The sequence below is a fragment of the Triticum dicoccoides genome, chromosome 6A (genome assembly GCF_002162155.2).
Source record: "Triticum dicoccoides isolate Atlit2015 ecotype Zavitan chromosome 6A, WEW_v2.0, whole genome shotgun sequence".
Taxonomy (NCBI): Eukaryota; Viridiplantae; Streptophyta; class Magnoliopsida; order Poales; family Poaceae; genus Triticum; species Triticum dicoccoides.
In genome coordinates, this window is record NC_041390.1 from 105617117 (window position 1) to 105622977 (window position 5861).

General features: G+C 47.4%; 1 pseudogene; it reads left to right on the forward strand.

The window, feature by feature from the left end:
* Nucleotides 1–203: 203 nt before the first annotated feature.
* On the forward strand, nucleotides 204–5071 carry LOC119315715 (annotated as a pseudogene).
* Nucleotides 5072–5861: the final 790 nt, after the last annotated feature.

Here is a 5861-nt window from a genome sequence, read left to right on the forward strand (position 1 = left end):
CCTCCGGCGGCCTTGATGAGTAGGTTAATGCCAACCCCGGTGATGTAGAATGCGTATTGGTCCACCCACAGCCAAAAATCACAGGGGCCTCCGTCCTGCGCGTGGTTACAAAACTGATCAGGGAACAAAAACAGTGGAGTAATCTCCTGCTGCATGTGCGTTCTGTGATACTTACTGCCTGGTTCGGGCACTTGTAGAACCGGATGCCCGGGTTACGATCCGTCCCGGACACGAACCACCTGGTCCTCGTCCCAGTGCACCTTGGGCACATGATCAATGGCAGCAGTGGGGGAGGTGCCCGGAGATGCCGCGCCGACGATGAACTGCTCGACATCTTGGCACAGTGGCGGGGGGTGGATGGGAGTGAGAGATGTTTGTGCATGCTTGACTGAGGCCGTGTGCTCGCTGGTTCCTGTCCAGCAATTGCATGGTCTTTAAATACATTGAAGCCAAGAAATGTGTGGCCTCCTTTGGTTTAGAGGAATTTCATAGGAATTCTAGAGGATATGATTCTTATAGGATTTTTTCCTTTAGAGCACTTTGGTTCATAGGAATGGATTCCTATTCCTACATAGGATTGGCTCCTATCCTCCATATTTCATAGGAAAATAAAAAAAGCCTAGACTCAATGGAAAAATTCCTTTGGTGTCAACCAAATGACATCTTGTTTCTTATTCCTACTCATAGAATTTGAGATACATGTCATCTCATTTCCTACAAGATTACTATTCCTATGATAATCCTATCCTATGAACCAAAAGAGGCCTATACGTTATACAGTGTCTCATGCAACGGTAGTATTCCGTCCTCCTCCCTGCGATGTACAATCATACGAGCAGCGGCTTGTCAGACTGATCTGTCAGGTTGGTCCATCTAAATACATGAATACGAACCATGCCGCTCTCCCGTTTCTCTATATACGCCAAGTAGCAAGGCAGCTCGCCCCGCATCGCGACGCTCTGCCCACCGTAGATGCGTTGGGTGCATCTGTCGCTCGGTGCAGCGATGCACTTCTCTTCCAGACACAGCCAACTTCACTCCATTGGCCAACCTGCTCAGCTCCCCTGATTCCGTTCGTCACCGCCGCTGCTCTCCTCCTGTAGTTTGCTCCCCCCACCTGTGCCGGCGCAGCGGCTCCCGACGCCAATCATCTTTGTGCAGGAGCAGCAGGTACGTACACTGTGACTAGAATCTAGATGTATAACGTATTCCCCTTCACAGAGATGTGTAGTGTACTGAACTTGGTTGCTCTGCCTCCAGATGCAGATGGGTTTTGCAGCTTGTAAAAGCGGGGGCTGAAGGCTGGTATTCCATCCTCTTTGATTCTGTCCAGCCGCACCTCTCCGGCATTCTTCCGCAAGATCTGAAGGCCCAACCCTTGTGTAAGTGAACCATTCTGTTCCTCTGGCCTCAGGCAGCGACATTACCAGTAGTGTTGCTGCTGCTTCTTTTCCCCCTTTGCTATTTGGTAGTGACTAACTGCAAGAACATTCCTATTGATGCGTGCAGCTTGCAGCATCTCAACACACTCACCAGCAGCGTGAGGATGGCCACCGCTATCAGTGCGGCAGTGTGGGCATTGCGCAAGGCGCTGGCTCCCGTTACGGATGACTTTCTCAAGGATTGGGCGGCCAGCGACAGTCTCGGCCCCAACATCACCGCCCTCAAGATGGAGCTGCTGCGCGCACAGGGGATCCTCTATAACGCGCATGACAGGGAGATCACCAACCCTGCGCTCCAGGACCTGTTGCACATGTTGCGGCAGCTGGCGGACGGGGCCGAAGACGTGCTTGATGAACTGGACTACTTCCGCATCCAGGACAAGCTCGACAGCACCTACCATGCAGCTGATAAGCATGCCGGTGGCTGCACCCATGGCCTCGCTCTGAACGCGCGGCACACTGCCAGAGCTGTTGCCAACAAATTCAAGTTCTCCTCGGGCGGCAACAAGCAGACACCAAAATTGAAGTTTGATCGTGTGGATATGTCTAAAAGGATGGCAGACATTGTACAGCAGCTGGATCCTATATGTGCTAAGGTGAAGGAAATCCTTGATCTAGAGCTTCGGAACCTCAAACCTGCCTAAGGCAACAGACCCAAAACCACGTCAGCAATAATAGAGCCAGAGTTATTCGGGAGGAATGTTCAGAAAAAGAACATTGTGGATGACATTACCCATGGAAAATATTATGCCAATGGACTTACCGTGCTTCAAATTGTTGGCCCAGGGGGTATTGGAAAGACGACTTTCACACTACACGTATATCAAGAGGTGAATAGCTTGTTTGATATTATGATTTGGTTATGTGTTTCTCTTAATTTTGATGCAAATAGGTTGACACAAGAGATTGTGAAAAATATCCCCAAAGTTAATGATGAAAAAGAGAATGCTAGTGAAGAAGAACTCATCGAACATAGATTAAAGCATAAGAGGTTCTTGCTAGTCTTGGATGATGTGTGGACATATCACGAGGATGAGTGGAAAAAACTGTTAGCTCCGTTCAGAAAAGGAGAGGCAAGAGGTAACATGGTTATTGTCACAACTCGAATCCTAGAGGCAGTAACAATGGTAAAAACAGTGGATTATTCAATAGAACTCAATCGCTTAGGAACTGAAGATTTTATGCATTTGTTTGAAGCATATATATTTGGTCACCAACAGCCATGGAAAGACTATCCTGAATTACTTGATGTTGGAAGAGCAATAGTGGGGCATCTGAAGGGTTTCCCTCTTGCAGCAAAAACTGTAGGTAGATTACTAAGAAACCAACTTACATTGGACAGTTGGACAAGTGTTCTTGAAAGCAAAGAATGGGAGTTACAAACCAGCGACTATGACATTATGCCAGCTCTAAAGCTTAGTTATGATTATCTCCCTTTCCATCTGCAACAATGTTTTTCCTATGGTGCTTTGTTTCTTGAAGATTATGAGCAAAGAGTTGGTTCAATTATGGATAGGGCTGGATATTTTAGATTCATGTGATCAGAGGAAAAGACTTGAAGATGTTGGGCTGTGCTATTTAAATGACTTGGTTAATTGTGGATTTTTCAAGAAAAATGAAAAAGAAGATGGCAGTTCTTGTTATGTTATGCATGACCTACTGCATGAGTTAGCAGTGAAGGTTTCCTCATCAGAGTGTCTTAGCATGTGTAGTTCTAATGTGAAATATATACAATCTCCTCCATCTGTACGCCACTTGTCTATCATTATAGATGACGGAGATGTCAATGATAGATTGGCTTTTGAAGATTTTAAGAGGGATTTAAGTTCATTGGGTGAAAAATTGAAAGTTGAAAACCTAAAAACTTTGATGTTATTTGGAGAATACCAAGGATGCTTTGCCAAGAGTTTTGGTGCTTTGTTTGCAGAAGCAAAATCTCTTCGTGTTATTCTTTTATCTGGGGCATATTATAGGTATATTGTGGAGGATGTTTTACACAACCTTCCGAGACTTGTCCATCTTCGCTACCTGAGGATAACACCTTCTGCAAGACTGAACAGAAACATCTCAAGATTGTATCACCTGAGAGTTATAGATTTTGACAAAAACAGTGTCCATCTTGATTTTCCAAGAGATATGAGCAACCTTATAAATGTTCGCCATTTTCTTGTCCGGGACAGGGACCTTCAGTATAGAACTAGAACTTTTGGTGTGGGAAAACTGGAATTACTTCAAGACTTAAGAAGCTTTATGGTTAAAAAGGAAAATATAGTTTTGAATTTAGGCAGATTGGTCGGTTGGCAGAGTTTGGTGAGTCACTGAGAATTCATGGCATTGAGAATGTTGAGCGACAGAAAGAGGCAAATGAAGCTAAACTGATGCACAAAATCAACTTACAGAAGCTAATGTTACAATGGGGTATTGATCGACATAATAAGGATCCTGCACAAGAAGATCATGTTCTTGAAAATCTTAAGCCCCATAGCAGTCTTGTAGATCTACACATTGGAGGGCATGGAGGTGCTACTTGCCCTTCATGGTTAGGTGAGAACCTCTTAGTTAAAATATTGGAATCTCTTTGTCTGGTTGATGTTGCTTGGAGCAATTTTCCACCTCTAGGGGAGTTGTGGTTTGCTAATGAGCTTGGTGAAGAGCATCTGAGTGGTATCCCAAGCCAGAGCTTTCAAAATTTGAAAAAGCTAAAATTGGTTAAGATACCAAGGTTGAGAAAATGCGTTGGAAATAGCACTTGTCATTTGTTCTCTCACCTAGAAGTGCTCATTGTTAAAGTTTGCGCTGAACTCTTGGAGCTGCCGTTTCTAGGCTGTAAATCAAAGCAAGAGGCAAACATGACTTGGTTCCCTAGATTACGGAAGCTAGAGATTGAAGACTGCCCAAAGCTATTGATATTGCCCCCTGTTCCTTGGACTCGTGATCCATGCTCTGCCACGATAGCACGAGCTGGATCGTGTTTTGAGGAGCTGAGTTATTATAGTGAGAAGTCTAGATCGACATTGAGTGTCAAGGGGAAGGAGGGTGGTCTAAGCGATAGCAAGTTCTGGAATGTGCTGGCATTGCGTAATTTAACTGATCTTGAAGAGCTGGAGATGAGTAAATGCCCTCCTCTGCCATTAGATCACCTCCAAATGCTAACATCTCTGAAGATTCTCAAAATATATCGTTCGGATATTTTTTTGCCACTGAGTGATGTCATGTACCAGTTACCAATTGATACCCTGCATATTTGGCGGTGTGGTGCTACCGGGAAGGAGTTGACACAGTTGCTCACTCACTTCATGAATCTCAGCAAGTTGGAAATATCCTATTGTGAGAAGATAACAATGGTTGGTGTGATGGAGCAGCAGGAGACGACAAGAACTGCATCATCTTCAGATAATAAAGCGGAGCAAGCACAAATTGAGCAGCAGCAGCAACAACAGACAAGAGAAGAGGAGGAAATAGCAACAGCATTAGGAGAAGGACTTCTGCTCTTGCCTCCCCAGCTGCAGGAATTGGAGATTGGCAATTGCCCAGAGCTGGCCCTACTCTCCAGTTCGCTCAATGATGGCGAACAAGGAGGAGGATGGCTCCAAGGCCTCCGCTCCTGTCGCGCCTGCATATGCCCTTAGTCAACATACGCAGCGGACTGAACAAGTGCAAGTTCAGAGTTACCCAGACCGATGGATTGGGCAGGAAGGAAATATAATCTGAATTAAACACTCTCTCCCCCACCTCGCTCCTCACCTGCTCCCTTCTCTCCTCCTCCCCAAATTCTAGATCGAGATCTAGGGCATTACAATCTGGTATTCAGAGTCAATTTTTTTTCTCGATCCACGCCGCGCCGCCGCTCTCCTATCCTCTTGATCGTCCGGTAACATCCACTAAGCCAGGTGCGAGCCGCTCCGGCAAACTCGCCCAAAATCCTTCTCGGGGTTCGGATCGATTCGGAGCGAGATGACGGCGCTGCCATCCAAACCCTCGGCGCAGACTCGCCGTGTCCTGGACGCCATGACGGAGACCATCGACAAGCTTCAGAGCCTGCTCGAGACGGTGATTCGCCGGCTGGACGCGAGCCAGAAGACCGCGGACGAACGCCACCAGACGCAGCTCTCCTACAACGACCAAGTCTCCGTCGAGCTCAAGCTCCTGTCCAAGAAGATCAACCTCACGCAAGCCGATGTGGACGAGGCCCGCAAGGCTGCACCGACCGTGGATCCCGCGGCGACCGTCTCCGGCGCCGCATCTCCATCGGGCGTCACGGCCACCGGGGACTCCTCTGCACACCGTCCACCACCTCCACCACCACCACCGCCACCACCGAGTCGCCCTCTGCCGCTGCCCTTCTACACCGACGGTGCAGCACAGCTTCCGTTTGCCCGCCTCGTCAACCACGGTCCGCCGCTACTCACCGCGTGGTCA